Below are 25138 nucleotides of genomic sequence, written 5' to 3' on the forward strand. Positions count from 1 at the left end.
AAAGAATGCCGTCAAGTATTCACCATCAAATGCTTTAACATCTCTAACTATATCTTGGATCTAATATTCATTCCACACACATTATGCATTTCCAGACTTAAAAGGTTGTTGGAGAATACATGGTCAATCGTAAAATAAAATATGAATAAGGGAGAAAATGTTTCTAGAAGACAGCTTACTTCTTATTTGATGGATATTTGTGCAGATAAGAATTTAAAAAAGATCTGAAAGAACAGACGGACGGAGTATTTATTCTCATGTGTTGGTAAATTTCGCATTTTTTCCTTTAACCCTTTCCGGCACGCTACCTTTTAAAGTTGGAGTTTTCATTAAAAAAACGGTAGACAGTCTAATTAGGCCTAGAGGAGTACACAAGTAAAATTTGTGAAGTATCTTATCGTTTTAATTCTGTGTAATATTTAATTCACTTATCGTTTTAATTCTGTTTTAATATTAAATTCACTTATCGTTTTAATTCTGTGGGTGTGCCCAAAGTGGCACACTGATTGAATATAGCTTCGAAAAAGAGTGCTGAAACGAGCATTCTTGTCAAAGAACTCACCGATGAGATGCGAAGAAACAAAGAATACAGACTCTGAGTTGTCCTAAATGATCGGTGAGCCCGGTCTGGGCACACCTACGGTTCGCCGTTTGATTTGAGGCAAGATTTCAAGTTAAAAATTTTAAACTAATATATAATAAGGAGATTAGCATACAGCCAAAAAAATAACATAGAAATTTTTTTTTCAAACAATTCCTTTTATACCCTAAAAAAAATCTGGAAGATTTCTTTGAAAAATGAGGGTCTTAAAAAACTAAACATGGCTAAAATATAGGGACTGGTTTATGTTGAGCTGCCATCTACTATAAATAAAGAAGGTTCAGAGTAACCTATAAATCCTTTTTCATTAAATTGTTGTGTGCGTACAGAAGAAAATTTTTAGGTGTGCCCAGACCGGACACACTGTGCCGCAAAGGGTTAAAAGTAGGTAATTGATATATACTGTGCTTGTGTTCCGTTTAAGGTTTTTATGCCTTTAGTTAATATGCATTCAATAGTTGTGTATTTACCAACAATTTTAAAGTTGTTTAAATGCTACTAAGCCTAATGTAGCCTCCCTTTGTTTGCAATTGAAACTCTTTAGTAGAATACAGAAGTAAACCCGTTTCTGCACTTTCAGTGTCTTTTTGCAGAGTGGGACCAAACGACGTTTCAGTTTTGTGCACCGTAAAATATGTCTTCTTGCCCGCTGGCCGTATTGTTTTACTTTGTGTAAAAACTCTAATCTTAATTCTGAAAAAAAAATTTAACTGTTTTAACTAAGTTTAGTGTTTTATGTTTTTCTGTATTTTAGAACTTTTAATGCAGATGTTTTGAGTTTTCGTGTATCTTTGCCTTGCCGCGAAGTGAGAATTAGATTAATTGAGTGAGAAAAATACATCTAATGAAATTCGAGGAAATATGTTTAAATGAAATGCTACCAAAAATGAGCATAATTAAGTAGGCCGTAGAAGATGAGGTGTCAACATCAAATTTCTTTTTTACTTTTGTATTTACATAAATTTGGGACATTTTCTTAGCTATTTTTAGCAAATTTTTTTTCAAGCAAATATGGTAGACATTATGAATTTAACGACAATCCAAAATTGAATAATGCCTCGATTTTAAAGTACTACCTGTGTTTTATTTTATTTATTTATTTATTTATTTTTTATTGCGAAAAACAGACAGACAGGATGCCTTTTGCTTTGAATTTCTGTGCTGCTTATACTACACTGAAGTGACAAAGGTCATGGGATAGCAATATTCAAATATACAGATGGCAGTAGTATCGCGTAGAAAATGTATAAATGCGAAGTGCTTTGGCAGGGCTTTCATTTGTGTTCAAGTTATTCATGTGAAGAAGCTTTGACGTGATTATGGCCGCACGACGAGAATTAACAGACTGAACGCGGAATGGTAGTTGGAGCTAGACGCATGGGTCATTCCATTTCGGATATCGTTAGGGAATTCAACATTCCGAGATCCACAGTGTCAAGAGTGTGCCGAGAGTATCTAATTTCAGGCATAACATCCCACCATGGACAGCGCAGTAGCCGACCACCTGCACTTTACGACCGGGACCAGCGACGTCTGCGTAGAGTTGTCAATGTTCGCAGACAAGCAACACTGCGTCAAATAACCGCAGAAATCAATGTGGGACATACGAGGGACGTGTCCTATAGGACAGTGCGGCGAAATTTGTCTTCCTTGGGCTATGCCAGCAGAAGACCGACTCGAGTGCCTTTACTGACAGCACGACATCGCCTGCAGCGACTCTCGTGGGCTCGTCAGCATATCGGTTGGTCCCTAAACGAATGGAAAACCGCGGCTTGGTCAGATGAGTCACGATTTCAGTTGGTAAGAGCTGATGGTAGGGTGAAAGTGTCGCGCAGACCCCACGAAGCCATGGACCCAAGTTGTCAACAAGGCACTGTTCAAGCTGGTGGTAGTTCCATAATGGTCTGGGCTGTTTTTACATGGCATGGACTCGGTCCTCTGGTGCAACTGAACCGATCATTGACTGGAAATGGATACCTTCAGCTACTTGGAGATCACTTACAGCCATTCATGGACTTCACGTACTCAAACAACGACGGAATTTTTATGGATGACAATGCGGCATGTCACCGGGCCACAATTGTTCGCGATTGTTTAGAAGAACATTTTGGACAATTCCAGCGAATGATCTGGCCACCTAGATCGCTCGACATGAATCCCATCGAACATTTATGGGACATCATCGAGAGGTCAGTTCGTGCCCAAAACCTACACCGTCAACACTTTCACAATTATGGACGTCTATAGAGGCAGCATGGCTCAATATTCCTGCAGGGGACTTCCAACGACTTATTGAGTCCATGCCACGTCGAGTTGCTGCACTTCGCCGGGCAAAAGGAGGACCGACAAAATATTAGGAGGTATCCCATGACTTTTTCACTTCAGAGTATCTTATAACAAGTAATATAATAAAGATATTTTAAAGCCAATTCAGGTCAAGAAAGAAAAATTTTATTTTATTTACTTCTAATTACCATTATTAAAATTTTTTCGTTTCTAATTTATGAAGCTGTTGGGGGTCTATAATTTCTCATTCTATCCATCTCTTGTCATGCTTCATTACTTGCAAGGAACCTTTCCAGTGAGTTTCGAACACTGCAGTTTTTCACTTAATATTCCATCTAATAATTTCACGCAACTCAGGTGACATATACTTGACCTGCTGCGAAGAGTATAATATTAATGGTTTATTAATAGTCGCTTGCGTTGTGTTGTAGTTTCTTTTCGCATTCTCCGTTTGTGAATCAAGAGACATTTTAAAGAGTTATACTTTAAACATATATTGTTATTACGTTAACATAGAAATATGGGGAGAATTTTCACTACATTAATGGGACATCACATCCACTTCATCCAACTCTTTAAAACTACAATTCTTGAATCGCATACACTTTAAAATTCTAAATAAGTAAGAATTGACTTTAGTATGTGAATAAACCTATATTAACATCGACTGCCATCTACTACAAGTTTTAAAAAAATGTATTATAACTGGAGTGGATGAATAAAAAGCATTTTATTAACGATTGAAAATTTGAAAGGGATATAGGGAGAATGTGAGGAGTTTTAAAAAACTGCTGGGAATACCATGAATTTTCAAACGAAAATATATGACACTTGTGCATTTAAAACATTAAAATCGTAAATCAAAATTTATGGAATCGAAAGAAATGTTCGACAAGATTTAAAGCACAAATTGTAGAGACATTTGGTTAATTGGAAGCAGAAGAGGTGAAAAATGAGCAACGCCCTCGCCGGAAATAGCACGAACTTGTGGAATGTGCGCCTAGCGTGCGTACAGCTACACTACGAAGGCATGCTAAGAAGGCGGGAGAAATACCTTATAAAGTTTACGAAATTTCTACTTAGAGTATGAACGAACAGTAGGAATTTTAAAAACTGCTAGGAATATCATGAATTTTCAAACGAAAATATATCACACTTATGCATTTAAAACGTTAAAATTGTAAATCAAAATCTATGGAATCGAAAGAAATTTTCTACAAGATATAAAGCAAAAATTTACGATATATCTACTTATGTCTCGCTTGCCTTTATTTTTCTTTCCAGTATCATCAGAATTTTTCCATATTTTTATTAGTATAAAAACATCTGTCACAAAGACTGAAAAAAAGTGTAGTTTTAAATAGCACATAATGCTTTTTACTTCCTTGTACGAAGTAAAAAGGAAGTATTGTAATCGCGAAAAGTTTCAAGCAGCATATTTCAACGAAAATATCCATTTTGACCGCTATCGAATGCAATTTAACGATGTTTTTGCGTGATATCTGTACGTAAGGACAGAATAAAATACTCGTTTCCTCCAAAAAAATTATAAAACTGCTTTAAAATGAATTCTGAAGAGAATTTTTCGTGGCGTCTGTACTAACGTACGTACGTATCTCGCATAACTCGAAAACGAGTAGCCTCAGAACGTTGAAATTTTGTATATAAGACTGCTATAACACGTAGATGTGCACCTCGTATTTTGGTATTTTGCCTCGTATTTTGCCGCACCAAACGTATATAAATACTATATTTATATATATATCTCCTCTGTTACTCGGCACAGTGATCTCAGTTTCTTTACTCTTATATGTTTGTAAATTGCACATTTTTTGCTTTAAAAATGATTGAATTATGTTGTTCTTATGTTCCGGATAAGGTTTTTATGCCTTTCGTAATTCTGGAAGCAATATTTGTACAATTATCAACAATTTAAAAGCTGTTTAAGTGCGGTTAAGTTTTATATAACATGGCGGACATATTTGTTTACATTTGAAACAGCAGAATTGTAGATTTGTTGCCAATCTGGAGAGACTAAGCTTCGCAACAACAAAAATAACGCCTTCATTTATTATTGCAATTACGAAGAACTCAAGAATTAAATCATGCTTAATCCTTTCTGGAATTTTTTCGACGAAATAAGTGTTTATGATTTACTTATGATTTTTAATACAGATATTTTGAGTTTTTATGTATTTTTGCTTTGTCGCGAAGTGAGAACTGAATTAATTGAATGAGAAATACTTAATCGTCTGTGGAAAACTGTTTCTTTTCTGTTTTGTTTGCTTAATTTCTTTCATACATCGTTCTAGCTTTATTATAGTATTTGAATAGAACATGTGGCAACGATAAGATAATTCTTCAAATGATATAAATTATGTGCATTTAGAGTGTCGTTATAGTAAACAAATATAGTGCATTTTTGAAGAGTGCATTTATTCTATTATGCGCTGTCGACGAAGTAGATTTTATTGAATCCAATCAATTTAAATGAAATTCAAGAAAAAAAAATGCGTATAACTTAATATTCCTTACAAGTCATGTGGTGTACACATCAGATTTTTTATTATTTGAAAGTATTCACGAATATCTAATTTCAATTTGTAATTCGGGTGTTATTTATAGGTAGGGGTTTTTTATAGCTTTTATGGATAGTTTTTATTCGCTTTCAGACTTCTTTGTGCAGTTTATTATTAGGAAGGCTTAGTTTAGTAAGCTGAGACCTTTCAAATAAAAATCGCCCACTCAAAATCTATTTTTGGAAATGACTCTTTTAAAAATTGTTTTAAATTAAAATTCCTCGCAATAAAAAGAATTATTCCTTTTCCAAAAATGTTCTATTCAGACTTATATGTAAAATAACTCACTGGCACAAATAATTATTTTATGTGTTTTCTTGATGTGGTATAGAGTAAGGCTACTTTTGTTTATTTAATAGAAATATTTAGCTCAGATTCCGAAATTTGGTTTTAAATACAAATTAGTACTGCAAAAGTCCTACAATCCGAAATATTCGAGACTTTAGCGACGCTGGATTATCGGGCTAAAATTTTACAACATTGCAAATTTTTTTCTCATCATTTACGTTTAATGTATGGAGAAATGTAAAAACAAAAACTGAATTTTTTAAACCTGTAAATATATTTAATAATTCAGACTTATTAGTAAACAAATCTATACCTATTTTATTACACTTAACCATTTTTTGTATTTAAATGTTAATTAACTGACTGTGCATGAAGACTTATTTGGTTCACCCATTTCAGAGATTCCGCTCGATGAGCTTGCATCTCCAAAAAAAGAATGCTGTTGCACTCATTTCTGCTTTTCTTTTTGTCTTTTTAGCTTTATTATTAAGCATCATTTTCTTTGCCCTTCCACAATATGCAGTTCAGCAGCAAAATTACAAAAATTTTAAAAGCAGCAGTGTCACGTGTTAACATAATATTTTTAAAAAATTTTCACGTAACACATAATATTTTCACACTTTTTTCACATGATATTTTTTGAATTTTTATGTTTTCTCTCAATTTATTATACCAGTGCACAGTTTTCGTGGTAAGATGATTTACAAAACATTTTTTTAGTCTTTTTATTGTTAACGCTCTGTGGCTTTACTTTATTAAATATCACATTTTTGGCACTTATGCCACATAGAAATTCGATTCCACAGAAAAATCACAAAATATTTAAAAACAGCATACCTTTAAAATATCTGAAAGGTTGTCTTACGCGCTGAAAACAAAAATGTTTTCTTTCGGGCAGTGTTGCCATTCTTCACTTTCAAATCGTTGTGTTTGTTAATCAATAATTCGTGAAAGATTTACAAAATATGAAATAGATAATAAAATAAATTTAAATTCGGTTTCCAGGTGCCAATGTTCGGGTGGAGGACTTTTATTTAAAATTGGAATGCTCTGGGTATCATTGTTTTTCACAATGTGAGAAGCATGAATACATTGCTGCAGGTTCTTCATTATTTAATTTCCTTAAATACAGTACTATTATATTTGATGGCAACAGTCTAAAGAGTCATACAAAACCTGTAAGTGTTTGAAAGCAAAATGCCGTTTCGAGATTTCAAAAACAAAAAATCTGATGTGTACACCACATGACTTCCTCGTACGGAATATTAAATTATACGCATTTTTTTTTTCATTTCATTTACACTTATTGGATTGAATTAAATCTACTTCGCCGACAGCGCATAAACCACAATAGAATAAATGCATTCTTTAAAATTCACTCTATTTGTTTCCCATAGCGACACTCTGGCGCTAGATTCCCTTAACAGTATTATATTTGGTTCATATTATAACTCCGAATGCACAAAATTTATATCATTTAAAGAATTATTGAATCGTTGCTACATGTTCTGTTCAAATACTATAATAAAGCTAGAACGATGTATAAAAGAAATTAAGCAAACAAAACAAAAAAGAAACAGTTTTTCACAGACAAATGAGTATTTCTCATTCAATTAATTCAGTTCTCACTTCCCGATAAGGCAAAAATACATAAAAAATCAAGATATATGTATTAAAAATGTAATAATAAATGAAGGCGTTATCTTTGTTGTTGCGAAGCTACGTTTCTCTAGATTGGCAACAAATCCACTAGTCTGCTGTTTCAAATGTAAACAATCAATGGCCGCGATCAGAAAAAAGGCTTAGCGGCACTTAAACAACTTTAAAATTGTTGATAATTCTAAAAATATTGCATACAGATTTACTAAAGGTATAAAAGCCTTAACCGGAAGATAAAAACAACATAATTCAATCATTTTTAAAGCAAAAAATGTACAATTTACAAACATATAAGAGTAAAGAAACTGTGATCACTGAGCCGGGTAACAGAGTGGATATATATATAAATATATTTATATACGTTTGGCGCAACCGACTGCAACCAAAATACGAGGTGCAGATCTACATGTTATAGCAGTCCTATATACAAAATATCAACGTTCCGAGGCTACTCGTTTTTGAGTTATGCGAGATACGTACGTGTATACGTTCGTATAGACGCTACGAAAAATTCTCTTCAGAATTCATTTTAAAGCAGTTTTATAATTTTTTTGAAGGAAAAGAGTATTTTATTCTGTCCTTACGTACAGATATCGCGCAAAACCTTCTTTAAATTGCATTCGAAAGCGGTCAAAACAGATATTTTTGTTGAAATATGCTGCCTGAAACTTTTCGCGATTACAATACTTCCTTTTTACTTCGTACAAGGAAGTAAAAAGGTCTAGGTCTAGAGTATCAATATTTATTATTTTTCTAAAACTATGTGCTTTATTTTTGGCGAAATTCAGAAATGTATATATAACGTTTTCCTTAATTCACACCAAACAGCTTTAATTTAACTGATTGAGTATCACGATTTATTTACACAAACTGTTGGAACGACCCAAAAAAAAAATGGCTGAAGGACTATTATGAGCGTGGTTATGCGCAGCTGCCAGAGTTGGCACATTCTGAAAGTTTGGCGACTTCTACTAAGGTGATTTCGTTAATACGTAAGTAGCACGCTTAGATCGAGATCGCTAATTCTGATGAGAAATATGGTATTATATTGTTTCCCTGTACGAGTTTAGAGATCCGTAAGATGTGTTGTACAGTTGACCAAAGACTTAAAATTGCTAAGCTTTAAGGTTACTACGAAGATCCTGTTTTTAAATATCATTGCGACAGCTGGTATAAAGTCATTAATAATAACCACTTTTCGGTGAATTTGTAAAATCTATTTCTCTTTTATTTCGTTACTAACACTTTTATATAACTTCGATTTTCTTTTTAAAAAAATATAAATAAACAAAGTAAATGATATTGTTACGGATTTTGTAGTTAGTTGGCTATTTTTAGTAGAATTGTAATTAAAATTGTTTTATTTCCTCGAGCAATGCAGCGCGTGACGAATTTTAAGAGAAAGCTACGCCGGAAAAAGCACGTACACGTGCATTTAACATTAAATAAAAGTTTAACTCCGTAATTGATATTTAATTTGAATAAATGTAATTGACTACAATGTTAACTGTAACCGTAATTTTACGATTTTTGCTTTCGAGAAATTGCTCGTGCAGCCAATTTAAAAAGCTATAAAAGCCAGAGAGAGAACATCTCAGATCAGTTGTTGTTGTTTACTTAGCTGTTGTAATTTTGAGATTGCATTATCTACGCTTTGGGTTATGTTTGATTTTAGTTGTTTAAAATTACATTTATATTTTAAACAACATTACTTATATTTTATTTAACATATTTTATAACAGACATTATTTATATTTTATAACAGACATTATTTATATTTTATAACAGATATTATTTATATTTTATAACGGACATTATTTTATTTATATTTTATAACGGACATTATTTTATTTATATTTTATAACAGACATTATTTATATTTTATAACAGACATTATTTTATTTATATTTTATAACAGACATTATTTATATTTTATAACAGACGTTATTTATATTTTATAACAGACATTATTTTATTTGTATTTTATAACAGACATTATTTATATTTTAAACAACGCTTTAGTTGTTTAAAATATAAATAATGTCTTTATTGCGTCATATTGAGATATTGCACGAGTATCTTTGAGGAATAATCCAGCGTTTTGTTACATTTCTTGTAACTATAATAAATTTTATTAACTTTTTATCAGACTTGTGCATTCAATCTATTAAAAACCCGTACTCAGGCAACAATTTAAACTCGGAATTTTAAATAAAACGTATAACTGAAACCAGCAAAATGCCGAGCAACTATAAAGCCTTTCCGAATACTGCCGAATAAGATACTCATAGTCGTCAAATCTCAAATCTCAATCAAGCCCCCCCCCCAGAAAAAAGATTCATTCTTTGAATTGCGAATCAGCTTTCTCCAGGCGTCAAGCAGATTCTTTTCAAGCAGATTTTACGATTCACTGCGTCCTCCCCCCCCCAAATAGTGCAGATTTCAAAACTTCTATAGCATCAACTTTGAATAAAGCTTTTTGCTAACAGCTCAGTGAAAACAATTGAATAGAATCAGAGAAAGCGTTCATGCGCTTTGGTTCCATTGGTTACTAACACCATATAGTGTCCTAAAATATGCATTTGGGTCCCCCCGTTCTCTTAAAATTAGGTTCACTATGGTGACGTATAGAACACGCAGCCGCTGCTAATATATGATCGCGTGGCGATGTATAAGAACCCCCAGTCAGATTTTTGGCGAGATATCTCGTTTGATTGGCGATTCAATCTCACGGTCGCCGTAAAAAAGAAGTACCAAAATTAAAAGTACATCATTCATCTTGAAGCATCTCATTTTTAAATAAGCCAATAAACCAGCTCATTTTGTTTGTATTTCGTTGATGGTAAGAAAGAAGACGCGAAGTTTCTATACTTGGATAGCTTCTCATAAGGCGATCTTGATCAAAAAAAACTTAAAAGTGTAATTCTAGGTCATATTAAGAACACGTGCGCCAGTTCCAGGTCAGTCAGCAAAGACATTAATTTTTTTACACTCATGTCCATAAATTAAGGATAATTCGGAGTCACGCGGAAATCGAACTCTAAAATAAATATATCACCTGTAAAATCACTACACATATCTTCAAGAATCATATGCAAATTTCAGGAAGTAACCAGATGACACCGATGGTACGTCACAATGACGAGAGTGTAAGAGAGTGATATATAAGGAATACAGGCACAGAAGTAAAATTGTTCGCAGGCGCTTTATAAGCATTTCAGTGCAATAACCGAATAGTTATGACACAAAGGACGCATTTGCATTATTTTTTAGGTGGTAGAATTATCGGCCGTCTGGAATGTGGGCGTACCCAACTGGAAGTATCAGACGAACTTGGAATTGCCCAGAGTGTCATCTCCAGGCTTTGGCAACGATTCCAAGATGATGGTAATGTGAGTAGACATTACAGCACAGGTCCCCCAGAGTTACAACGCCGAATGAGAACCGGTATTTGGCAGTTACTGCCAAAAGAAACAGGCGGAGCACAGCCTCAGACCTGTCTCGTCAGCTCTCTTCAGCCACTGGTACGAAAATTTCAAGGCAGACCGTGTACAGATGCTTAGGGCAGATTGGTCTATAAGCTCGTAGACCTGCCTGATGCGTTCCACTTACTGCAACTCACTGTCGCCTGCGTTTAGCCTGGAGTAGAGAGCATGCATTGTGGACACCGCAACAGTGGGCTTGTGTGATGTTTTCCGACGAGTCCACGTTTAGCTTGCAGTCTCTTTCTCGCCCGACTTTCATATGGGGAGCTCCAGGGACACGTTACCACGAAGAAAACATCATTGAACGACACCGTTACGGTGGTGCAGGAGTGCTCGTTTGGAGTGGAATTATTCTGGGTCCCAGAACTCACCTGCATGTTAAAATTGGAACCATGGCAAGCCAAATCTAGCGGGACGTCATTCTGGAACAACATGTACGTTTGTTTCGGGGGGCCATGGGCGCACAATTCGTGTTTATGGATGACAACGCCCGTCCTCACCGTGCAAACATCGTAAGCGAATGCCTTCAATCGGAGGATATCACTCGTATGGACTGGCCAGCATTCTCACCGCACTTGAATCCAGTAGAGGACGTGTGGGACATGCTTGGCCGACGAGTTGCAGCCCGTCAACCTCCTCCTACATGTCTACCGAAACTTCGAAGAGCATTGCTTTTTGAGTGGTGTAATCCCTTTATCTAACTCTTTACTGAATTCCATATTCCTTTTCCACCAAAGGATAGGACTGCCTTTAGTCGTTTTTTCATTAAGCAACGGCATCAAGTCAAAAAGATAGTCCGTTTAATTGACAAACTGATGAATCTGGGACTTGATCTTTGTGCCTTATAATATCGACATATGATTCAACTTCTTCAACTGCTTGTATATATTATAACCCATCTACTTTTATGCTCTGAAGTGTTTGTAACCATTGTAATCTATTGTAATCCATCTGTTATAAGTCGCTGTGTATAGCAGCAGTCAAATATTTGTATATTCTCTCTCAGCATCTTTTTCTAAGTGCAACCAGGTAATATTGTCTATAACAGCTGTCCTTGTACCTATGGTACATTTAATACCAGGTGCTGTTTAGTATCTGTATATCTTGCATTTGCCTATTTACCGATGAATAATAATGTTATCTTTTGCATATGCACATTTATTATCAAGTGCTGTTAAATATCTGTATATATTGAATTTGCATATTTATCTGTTGCATATGTATTGTCCTAATAGTCTCTTTGTTGTCCATAGCAGCTATCAATGTACTTATGGTACATTTTTTACCAGGTGCTGTTAAATATCTGAATATATTAAATCTGCATATTTACCTATGAATAATAATGTTATTGTCTTTATTTTTATCTTTTGCCCATGTATTATCAAACATATAACTGTCTGTATTCCCTCATAATGCACTATGATAATATCTACATTGAACGTATTTTGCGTTTTTCACTGTATAATAGTATATAATATCTTGGCATATCTAGTTGGGCGTATTAATGGTACATTGTTTGCCAGTTGCTGTTAAACATCGGTATAACATATACTTGCATATTTGGCTATACATTATACTGTTACTGTCTTCTTTTCATCAATTGCCCATGTAATATCATACATTTAATTCTCTGTGTAATAATAACACTGAATGTATTGGGGTCGCTAGAGATTTTCATTGTATAATATATCCAACCATTATCCATTGTTTTAAATATATCCATTGTATTTATACCAACATTGAATGTATTTTGTGTTTTTCACGGTATAATATATGTTCATAATTTGTGGCATACTTAAGTCTATATTTCATCCTTTGCAAATGTATAGTAACACATTTAACTGTCTGCATCAATTTATTTGCTGCATAAGGATCACAAGTGTCATGATAATTTTAAATGTATATTTGTGTTACCAACACTGAATGTATTTTATATTTCTATTGTATAGTATTGTATAGTATCTACTGTATCGTATCGTATTATGGTATTGTTTTGTATTGTATAGTATCTTATATCAGTTGGCTTTATACAGGTTAAATATGTTAATTTTTATTCATTATAATCGTTTAATTAGCTTTTGTATTGTATTGTATTGTAGTATTGTATAGTATTGTATGGTATCTTATATAAGTTATCTTTTATGCAGGTAACTGCATCAATTTATTTGCTGCATTAGGATCACTGGTATCATGACAATTTTAAATGTATTTTTGTGTCACCAACACTGAATGTATTTTGTATTTTCATCACTAGTGTCATGACAATTTTAAATGTATTTTTGTGTCACCAACACTGAATGTATTTTGTATTTTCATTGTATAGTATTGTATAGCATCTACTGTATCGTATTATATTGTGGTATTGTATCTACTGTATCGTATTGTATTGTGGTATTGTATAGTATTGTATAGTATCTTATATCAGTTGGCTTTTAGTATAGATTAAATATGTTAATTTTTTTTTGTATTGTATTGTATTGTAATATTGTATAGTATTGTATAGTATCTTATATTCGTTAACTTTTATGCAGGCTAAATATGTTATTTTTATTCCTCATAATCGTATAATTAGCCTTATTGCATGTTTTTCCCACAATACCACGTGATCAAGTGTATTGTACCGCTATTGCATTCTGTTACATTGTATTCTTTTATTTTTATTTCTTTTGGTATATCCTCTGTGTATTGCTGTAATCATTTACATTCATTATTTCACTATGTTCTCTATTTTTATGTTATATTGTCATTAAGTCTAATTCTACTGTCTATATTTATTCATTGTATATTATTGGGCTGCCCAGCATCAGACTGTACTTTAGCTTATGTATATTCTATATTTGTGTGTATTACACCTTTGTAAAATTTTTGCTTATTGTCCAAACTCGCCCTTTTTGGCCCTGCATGCTTTTGTTATTTTATTTAATAAATGTGGGGCCTGGGCGGTTGTTGGGACTGTCTTTCGTGGGCATTTGGTCTGTTGGACTGCCCCCGGGTTGAATTTGGCTCTGGGTTTGGGCGCCCGGCGCGTGGCGTCTTGTAATTCCTCTTTAGGCTCTAGATATAGGTGGACGTGGTGCTATACCGATTAACCTTTTGGTAAAGGGACAGTGCCCACGTCCTCCGTTGCTTATCGCTTATCTAACTCTTCCTTTGCCTGATTTTGCATTATCCTTAATTTATGGACGTGAGTGTAAATCATTCCGCTTCGATATGTTCAAAAATACATACAATATAAATTTATGGGGATTAATTAATTTATGGGGATTTATGTGGATGTTTGGGGCATTTTTAATACAGATCTTTGCTTTAGAATTCTGCAATAACATACTGTTACGAATTTGGCACATAGATAAATGATTTTATTGCAGTTATATACGTGAAACTGGGCAAGTGTATTTAACATTGTGCAGATGGGTATTTCGGTTATTTGGCGAAATATCGCCGAACTGACAACGGTTTTAGCTCTTTATTTTGTCGCCAGAATTGGCGATAAATTGCCAAAAGTCAGCGGTTTGGCTACCATTTGGCGACATTTTTGTCCAATCCCTGTATCACCTTAATTGCCAAAAGTAACGGTTTGGCAACCATTTGGCGACATTTTGGTGAAATCCCTGTATTACCTTAATTGCCAAAAGCAGCGGTTTGGGAACCATTTGGCGACATTTTGGTCCAATCCCTGTATCACTTTAATTGCCAAAAGTAGCGGTTTGGCAACCATTTGGCTAAATTTTGGTCCAATCCCTGTATCACCTTAATATGTATTGAAATTGAATAAATGTAATTGACCACTATGTTAGCTGTAACCGTAATTCCACCGTCGTATTGCTTTATGGTAATTTCGAGAAGCAGAAAGTACTAGAAATATTTCGGCGGCCAATTGAAAACCACTAAGGCAGAAGAGACAACATCTGCCCCCAATTCTTTAGTTATTGCTGTTGCGAGTGTTACTTCCGCGTGAACTGAGATAATCCGAGTTAGCTTTCTCTTTAGTTGCGCTTTGTGTTTTGAGTTGTGTTTAACGTTCTTAATAGTTTGATGCGTAACTGCTGATTGAACTGTGTGATACTGTGAACTCCTGTGAGAGTATTTATGCAGAGAATTAAAGAACTTTGAAGGGTTTATTTTTGATAAAATAAATGTTTATTAACCTATCATAGGACTTATGTGCATTCAATCTATTACGAACCCGTACGTACGAAACACTAAATGCCATACACCACTGATACTCTAAAGGCTTAGCATTTTGTTTATATTTAACTAGAAGCTGAACTGGAAAGGATAATTTGCTGAGTTTGCAATGGCTTGCTTGAGACAGAAACAGAAACTTAACTGATTTAAGATTTCCACCAATACGTTTAGAAAACTACTCAGGAATGCCAGTCACGATGCAGTTCTTTTATTTTACTAGGCACGTGACGAGGAAAGTAAGGAAGTAGAAAAACTCTTGTTTATGAAGTTCGCAGTTTGTAATAAGACCTCCCAAATAACTTTTCTGATTTTATCCCGATACTGCGAAAACCTTTTCCGAAAGATTTAATACTTAACCAACAGATGTTTGAGGAACTTTACGTTCTCTTCTTTATTCTTGTATAATTTATATATACCAGATTTATTTAATTTTATTTCTTGTATATTCCTGTCTTCTTTCGCGTTATATGCATATCACTCTATAAGGTATTTTCGCCACCCTACGTGTCTTCGTGGTGTAACGGTAAACACACTCGGCGCGTATTCGAGATATCCGAGTTGGAGTCCTTGCGAAGGCATTTCTCATCTTTCAAACTAAATTCATTTCATAAACTTAGTATATTTTTAATATGTTAAAGGTATTTTGAACTGTGAGTCATAATTGGTTTAGTTGATTATTGCAAAGCAAACTAGGGTTCTCTTTCTAACGGGGAGGATGCCTCCGTGGAGGATTTCTCAAGGAAACTGGCTCATATACATGGTACAGGTAGGGAAAACCATGAAAACACCCATGCAGCCAACCCAATTCTTCTGAAATCGAATAGGAACTTCCCGTATTCAGTGATTTTTTACCACTCAGCCAATGGTTACCTGTGAGTTATAAGACATGTGCTGTCATTTACACTGAGTAAAATAAATTCTGCTTTATCATAATTGATGAGACTTTTGTATGTCTTGCATTAAACTCGCATTTAAAATTCTTTTACCGTAAATGCAAAATTCAAGGAGGGGAAAAAACTTTCTCTTTTTTTAGAAGTTTAGTTTTAGAAATTTTTATAGTAATTCTTGTAAATAGTTATTCAGAATACCAAGAGTAGTAAATTACAAATTACAATGTTATATAGAGAAGGGAATGAAATTCTAAAATAAAATGCTTATAGATAGAACCATTGTACAGTATAGATTATCTTGTATAAATAAAGCAACAAGAAGAAGAAAGTTCACAAGGCTTTCAACTTTACATGTCAGCATTGAAAAACAATCTACAAAAGGATGAGAAGTGTTACACTGAATTTTGACCATGTGGTTTAATGTTTTATTAATCATACGCATATGTATTTCAAATGCTATCTGCATAGAACAAGATACTTCTTAACACCTAAACCGTGGCAGCAGTCCATTCTCGTACTTCAAAAAAATTTAATTTATCTACAGTGATGCCCGAGCTAAAAGGTGGTACATGATGACTCTTCACCAGGTATTTTCTCCTAATCTTCTGCATGCCTTCGTGGTGTAACAGTTAGCACACTCGGTGCGTATTCGAGAACCACCAGGTTCGAGTCTCGGCGAGGGAATTGCTCATTTGTCACGTGTCCTGCTTAAAAAAAAATTCCTCATGTGTCTATAACTGTACGATAGATGTTCAGGAATGATAAAATACAAGGCAAAGATGAAAAGGGAAATTTTCAAAACCAATATATAACTAATATATAGTACAACGAAGTATATAGTATCAGGTTCAATGTTCCGTCTTACTTTCTTTGGGAACATGCACAGACCTGACTCGGAACAGGGAGCTTACTAAAGCTATGTTCAATAACTGTGGGAAGTAGACAGGATACACAGGAAGGGTATACAAAACCCTTTATTTTTCACTCTTTACAATAATTTCCGTACTTCGGAATACAGAGACCAACTACTTGTGGTCTGAACGTAAGAATATAAAAATATAACTAAAGTATAACTTAAATTTGGAATAATCCACAACGGCCTACGTGTAAGATTGGCCGGATATTAACAGGAAGCCGTATGTAGTACAGAGAACTGTTAACACTACAATACGTTTAAAATTATCACGAGGATTAAACCTATGGCCTGGAAGGCAACTAGCAACTGAGTAAAACTTCTAAGGTAAGCGGCCTGCTTCGACTAACTCCTTCCTCTCTCTCGCTTGGCAAAAAGCCACAACTTAAGTACTTGGCGTTCGCCAGACAAATTTTGCATAAATAAGTTAACGCTTTTAATTCTGGCCGGAAGTAGAAAATAAGAAGTGATAGTAAAGATTTAAAATAAAATAAACGTTAGTAAAACTTAAGATCCTTACAATAGAATCAAATAAATATTTCAAATGCCGCCCCAACCGCAATACTGGTTAGCGAACCTGAATCTGGTACGAAAAGGCACGGGTTCGAATCTCGGAGAAGGTATGGATGCATGTAAACGCATAGTATCTGTGCGGCATAGGGGCACTCTAAATGTGCGGCGAACTGTAAGTCCACTCGAGAGGTTGTTGGCAGGGAAGGAGGGGTTAGAGACCCTCGGACCCGTCAACCCCCCCCGGGGTGCTCTCCATTAAAATTGGAGGCGGAACTGAGAAGGTTAGGTTAGGTTATTTAATTACGGCAAAGCCTCGAGGCTATCTGCCTAAGGGGAGGGATGCCTTCGTGAAGGACTTTCTAAGAGAAACTGGCTCGTATACACGTTACACATGGGGAAAACTACGAAAAGACCCATGCAGCCAGCCCGTTCACGGGATTCGAACCTCGGACCGAACTACCAGTGTTCAGCGACTTCACCGCTCGGCCACTGGTTGGCGCAGAAGCGAGAAAAGTCTTACTGTAACCTATATGATACTTAAGGCTCTTACCAACGACAGGCACAATTTTGCACTCCCACGATGAATTTCGTGGTCTGGTGCTTATGTTACTGTCCGAAAAGTGAGATAAGTCACAACAACACACAAATGGTATGGGAAATAATATACCCAACGGGTAAAATCGCTGAATACTGGTAGTTTCAAGCTGCGTTTAAGTTGAGGCGAACAGGCTGGGTGCATAGGCGTTTTCGTGATTTTCCCCATCTATAACGTGTATACGAGCCAGCTCTCTTAGAAAGCCCTCCGCGAAGGCATCCCTCTCCTAGGCAAATAGCCCTTTACCATAATCAACTAAAACCAAACGGTATGAAAAATTCTTTTCACCAATTTAACAAAATATTATTCAGCTTTCTTAACCCAGCGGAAGTCGCACCAAGAAAAGTTACTAGAGTGGGCGCGTGGGGTATCACATACCCCAATATTTAAAATACGATAAAAAATAGTTTTATTTAGTTTTAAAGCTGATTTTCTTGTTCTCGTGTATTATACATACGTGAATAATAATTGGGTTTCAAAAACTTAATTTCCAAAATAATCTTAGAGTTAAGATTAATAAAAAAATAAACATCATGCCTCTAAGTTTCATTGCATCTCTAATACACAATGCTTATTTTATTTCTTCACACTTTGAACGAAATACATTCATGTGTTCTTGGCACAGAATGTTTTCACATTTTAAACATTGCATTCACGTTCTTCTGTCCTTGGCGCGAGGGCAAAAAATATATCACATCTTTCATACTTAGTTGTTTCGAATTTCATGTATTTGTTTTAATTCTTCGTAGAAACTTCTGCTTCTGTTTTGCATGCAGTACGTCAATTTCTTGGAAAGGTATTAATCTCTGATTCTTTGTCCAATACTTTTTTTCATTAATTGTAATGCTAAGTCTTCAAAAACAGATTTCTGTTTCTTGTTGGTGGATTAGCAGTTGAATGTAATATAATTCAAGCATTTATTACAGCAACATTCAGTGCAGGAAAGAAAATTACCATTGGCCACCTCCTTGTTATTCTGGCAATTGAATAATTGTCTGAAATTTCATCCCCCATATCCACTGCTTCTTTAGTCATATTATAAAAACATATAATTCCTGACGTTTTATTTTCTCCAGTAGTATCATCTATAGTATGATCGTTATATAATGTTGAAAGCCATAAGAACAGTTTTTCCTTTTTTAGGAACGTCAAGAATTAATGTTTTATCTTTTTCAAAACAAAAACACTGTAGAAAATATTCTTAGTTTCATCTTCAGTTTCCGAAATGCAATCTTCATCGCCTTCAAATATTTCTAATAAATCTGACATGCGTTGCATCTCCAGTTCATAGGGACTCATTCTTTTTACCATAATGCGGTTAGAAATTTTTAAGAATTTAATGTCAAGTACTTTAAAATCACTTGCGAGTAGAAATATTTAGTGTTACACTCTAGAAATAAATTTCTGAACTAAATATTCACTCAGAAAAACACTTACACGGACAGGCGCGTGGGGTGTGTCATACCCCAGTTCCAACAAAATACCGATAAATATTTTTCTGAAACACACAGGCAAAGAAAAAGCGGTTCTGAAAGTCAACCACAACTAGAAACTCAGCTACTGAAAGCAGTACAGAACTTCAGTTTCACAAGTTAGGAATATTCCACTTTTATGTAGGGTTGGGTATGTACACCCCCCGCGCTTTCCCGCGGGTTAAACTGAAGTAAAATTCCAAGTAAGTATGTACAGACATTAGGTACTTTTTGAAAGCAGGAAAGATGAAAAATGAACAACGCCCTTGGCAGGAATCGAACCACGGACCTCTGCAATACTCGCCGAGCGTGCTTATCACCACACTACGAAGGTACGCTAAGAAGGCGGGAGAAATACCTTATATTCTCCCCCTTTTAAAGGGTGACTGGGGTTTAGTGTAACCAGTCGCCAAATTCTGGATGTGGATAACCATCATCCACCACGCTTTTAGTTCAAGTTCGGGCACCACTGTAGAGACATTAGGTATTTTTTGGAAGTAAGAGAAAGACGAAAAATGAGCAACGCCCTCGCCGAGAATCGAACCACGGACCTCTTGAATATGCGCCTAGCGTGCTGACCACCGCACTGCGAAGGCATGCTAAGAAGGAGGGAGAAATACCTTATATCCCCGATTTCGCTCTATCGAAGATGACATTTAGGCATATTTCCCTGTTATTAAGATACACATTCGTGATTAATCAATGTATGAAAAAGAGGAATTTACAGTACGGAACCAAATACAAAATGGCTTTGAATATAAGATAAACCTGCATTTGAGAAAGAATTTTCAGATCTTTTGCGTCATAAGACAAAACGTGCCAAAAGAATTTTTTTTAGAAAATATATAAGCCAAATTAGTGCTTTGTTCTACTCGTACTTATGTGAATTCGTTTCGAGATGCTAACATAAAGGCAAAATGTTAATTATGCAACCTCTCGATTTCTAGTTCGTTCAATTTATTATCATCTCTCATAAGAGTGGTGTTTTAAGTTTTGAAGTACCTATTTTCGGTTAAGAATTTCTCAAGTTTATTTTTTCATTGATGTTCTTAATTTATTGAAATAACTAAACTAAAGACTTTACTCAGAAAAAATGTATCCACATGGTTCCACAAAATAGGAAGATTATAAAACAGATTTAAAATAGATTCAAAAGAGATTTACGTCCGTACGTACATAGGTAGGTATGTTCCTCCCATAACTCAGAAACGAGTAGCCTTAGAACGCCGAAATTTTGTATATGGGATGGCTGTAACACGCAATTGTGCACCTCTCTTTTTCGTTGCAAACTGCCTCACCAAACATATATAAATATATATATGTACCACCCCGCTCGATGAGCTCAGTTTTTTTTATTTTTATATATTAGTAAACTGTGTATGTTTTGCTTTAAAAGTTATTAAGTTGTTCTTTACGATTAATGTTTTTCTGCCTTTAGTTAATCTGCATGCAATAGTTGTAAATTATCAACAATTTAAAAGTTTAAGTGAGGCTAAGCCTAATGAGGCCGCCATTTGTTTATATTTGAAACTCTTAGTATCCAGTGTGCCCAAACGTTGACTATATATTACGTACACCGAAAATTTTGTTTTCTCACCCATTGGCCGAAATGTTTGTTTTTGCATGAAAACTAATTTTAATTTAAAAATTGTTTTTCTATGTATTTTTAAATGTATTTGTTGTTTCATGTTTTTCTGTACTTTACAGTTTTTCATGGAGATTGTGTATTTTTGCCTTTCCGCGGAGTGAGAACTGAATTTCTCTAATGAATTTCGAGAAAATAAGTTTAAATGAAGTGCAGCCAAAAATGTGAATAGATTAATAGGCTCTACAAGGAAGTCAATGTAGTGTGCACATCATATATTTAATTTTTAGGAGATTATTGCTTCTGTTCAACTTAAAATTATTTCTAACGCAAACTGAAATTTGCATACTAAAATCAGAATGCAGTTTTTACTTCCTTGTACGAAGTAAAAAGGAAGTATTGTAATCGCGAAAAATTTCGTGTGTCATATTTCAACGAAAATATCCATTTTGACCGCTATCGAAAGCAATTTAATGATGTTTTTGTACGACATCTGCACGTAAGGACAAAATAAAGGACCTTTTTCCCCCAAAAAAAATTATAAAACTGATTTAAAATGAATTCTAAAGAGAGTTTGTCGTGGCGTCTGTAAACGTACGTACGTAAACGTTACGTACGTATCTCGCATAACTCAAAAACGAGTAGCATTAGAACTTTGAAATTGTGTATGTAGGATTGCTATAACAAGTAGATGTGCACCTCGTATTTTGGTTGCTATGCGCCTCACCAAAGGTATATAAATATATGTATATATAGATCCACTCTGTTACTCGGCTCAGTAATCTCAGTTTCTTTATTCTTATATGTTGCTAAATTGTGCCTTTTTTGCTTTAAAATGATTGAATTATTTTTGTCTTTATCTTCCGGTTAAGATTTTTATGCCTTTACTTAACCTGCATGCAATAATTGTGGAATTATCAGCAATAGAATAGTTTCTTAAGTACGGATAAGCCTACTTTTTGATTATCATGACGGCCATGTTTGTTTACATTTGAAACTTAGCAGAATAGTGGATTTTTTGCTAATCTAGAAAACTAAGCTTCGCAACAACGAAGATAACGCCCGAGGAAGCAAGTGTTTAAAATTTACTTCGTAATTTTTAATGTAGATATTTTGAGTTTTTATGTATTTTTGCCTTGTCGCGAAGTGAGAACTGAATTAATTGAATGAAAAATACTGAATTGTCTGTGAATTTTTTTTTTTTTTTTTCTTTCCTTAATTTCTTTTATGCATCGTTTTAGATTTATAGTATTTGAATAGAACATGTGGCAGAGATTAGGTAATTCTTCAAATGATATAAATTTTGTGCATTCTGAGTTATAAAATGAATGAAGTGTAACACTGTTAAGTGAACCTAGCGCCAGAGTGTCGCTTTTGTAAAATACAGTGAATTTTAAAAAGTGCATTTATTCTATTGTGGCTTACACACTATCGAGGAAGTAGATTTAATTCAATCCAATAATTTTTAATGAAATGCAAGAAAAATGCGCATAATTTAATATTCCGTACAAGGAAGTCATGTGGTGTACACATAAGATTTTTTATTATTAATTTATAAGTTGCTAATTCTTGAATTTTCTAAATAATTGTTTGTGTTTTTGAAACTTTATTGATAAACTTTTCGAAATGTTGGACTGCAACGTAAAGTTTTCAGGTTACAAAACTTAAATCTCTCCCTCTGTAAAAAAAGGGAAAAAATGAACATCCTTTTTTTTTTTTTAAAGCTGGTGTTCGAATAAAAGTTCGGTTCTTTCATTTAGATTGCAGAAGTTATGAAATTTCAATATTGGATGAAACGGTATGCACATTTTGCTTCGGCGTAAACAACCAGTTTCCATAAAATTTCTTAATCCGTACAATCTCTGATTTATTTAAGTGACATATGGTGAATGAATCACAGAACAAGTTCCTTTGAACTTTTCGAATACAACTTGCATAATATATGTTTGTGAAATCAAATCAACACCTAAAGTATCTTATTTCATTCCAATCGAATTCGAAGGAGGAGAAGAAAACAAAAAGCAACCAAAAAAAACTGCATACAGTTTCTTTTTTCCGTTATTTTCCATTCTAAGAATGCAATCTTCTTCACAGAAAATGGAGACGGAAGACTTGAAACTGTCTGAAAATAACAAACTTACTCCAGCTTCGATTCCATAACCAAACGCCCATAGACAAAATTAAATTGAAAGCATTCGAAACCACAATGTATTATTCACATATACTGGGCTCTTTTATGCTTTTTCCATTTCATTATTTATTTTATAGCGCCTTTAAATAATGTTCTATCTATTCTGTGGATGAATGATTTGATAATTTAAGATAGGCAAAGGAACATAAATTTAAGAGAGCTCATACACGTTAAACCCCTTATTATGATCTTAGAATATGCGACTGTTGCAAGAATTTGGATATTTTATTTATTTTATAAGCAATTACTTCCAACTTTTTACAGCTGACTACATAATACGGCTGCTTTGGGAACTAGTAACCAGAACGTTTGTGTTGCCACAAATATTTTTGTCATTTAATCCGCTTTGTGACAAAATGTTTCGTCATGTTTCCACCTTGCACGCATGATATTTAAAAAATGGCCAATGGTACATACTTGAAATTTGGTGGAATTGTTTATATGGACACTATTTTCTAACTGAACTAAAAATCTGATCAATGTTTTAATATTAAAAAGTTTTATGCGCGAAAACATTGCAGATTTTTGTTACCAAAATACATTTTATAAACTCAACTCAAAAAAAAAAAAAAAAAAAAAAAAAATCTGAAATGTTTCAGATTTTAAATTACGTCCAAAGGGGCGTTTTTTAACATTTTCTGTGTTACCTTTCTTTATTAAATATCATGTTCCTCGCACTTAAACCATAAGATCCAGTGCAACAGCAATATCGCAAAATAGTTTTAAAACGAGCCTATCTTTAGAATTTCCGATACAGAGACTCACGCGCTGGAGATAAAAATGTTTTTTCTGCACAACGTTGCCATTGCTCGCTTTGAAATCCTTGAGTTTGTTAATCAAAAATTCGTCAAAGTTTTAAAAAATAGGAAATCGATCATAAAACAAATTTCAAATTTCAAATTCGGTCTTCCACATGCTCATATTCGTTGGAGGATTACGTTATTCAAAATTCGATGACTCTATGTACCGTTATTTTATGACAATGTGAGAAATATACATACATTTACGCAGATTTTCATTATTTAATTTCTTCAAATATAATGCAGGACTCTAACATTTTATGGCAACAGTTTGAAAAGTGAACCGATATTTATCCGTCCGACGCAAAATGCCAAAACGAAAGTAATAGTCCTTCGGGACTCAAGTCCCTTTGGACTAATAAAATAAAAATTTAAAATGAAATTCTTAGAATTTTTGATTCACAGTAGTTTCCAAATGTTATAAAAGCTACATATTAAATATGGAATTAAATTATGCAACAGAGTGTTTTAATCTGTGCGCGCAAGGTGAAAACATGACGAAATATTTTGTCACAAAGCGGATTAAATTATAAAAATATTTGTGGCAACACAAACTTTCTGATTACTATTTTAAAAAGCAGCTATGTTATGTAGTCAGCTGTGAAAAGTTGGAAGTAATTGCTTTTAAATAAATAAGTCATCCCAATTCTTGCAACAGTCACATTGTAGAGTACCTCACTTTGGAATTCGAAGTTAATTTTGGAAGTGAGGAATCTAAGAACTGATAAGCGAATAATCGCTTGCTTTCGGTGACAAGAAACAACAAGATAGAAGGGTAACTAACCCTTTATTATTCCAAAAAGATTTAACAAAACTCCGCCTGGGAGTGTACAAGCAAAGCCCGCACTTGGACTTGAACTTAAAAGACTAAGAATTAAACTAAAACTAAGATTAACTAAAACAAGTATAGCCGAAGCTATCAAGGTTCAATGAGAGTTGGCCCCTTAACTTATTTTACTAAGAAGCTTAGCAAGGGTCTGAGTACGACCGAGAGAAATAACAGCTTTGAGAGAGAGAGAGAGTGGCCAAAAAGGCAAGACGCGCGTAAATCAGAAACTCTGACTCAGTAAGTAACTTTGTGGTTTAAATACCG

Source organism: Stegodyphus dumicola, chromosome 2, assembly GCF_044657685.1.
Source record: "Stegodyphus dumicola isolate Sdum_Otavi_A_Nest chromosome 2, ASM4465768v1".
Lineage (NCBI taxonomy): Eukaryota > Metazoa > Arthropoda > Arachnida > Araneae > Eresidae > Stegodyphus > Stegodyphus dumicola.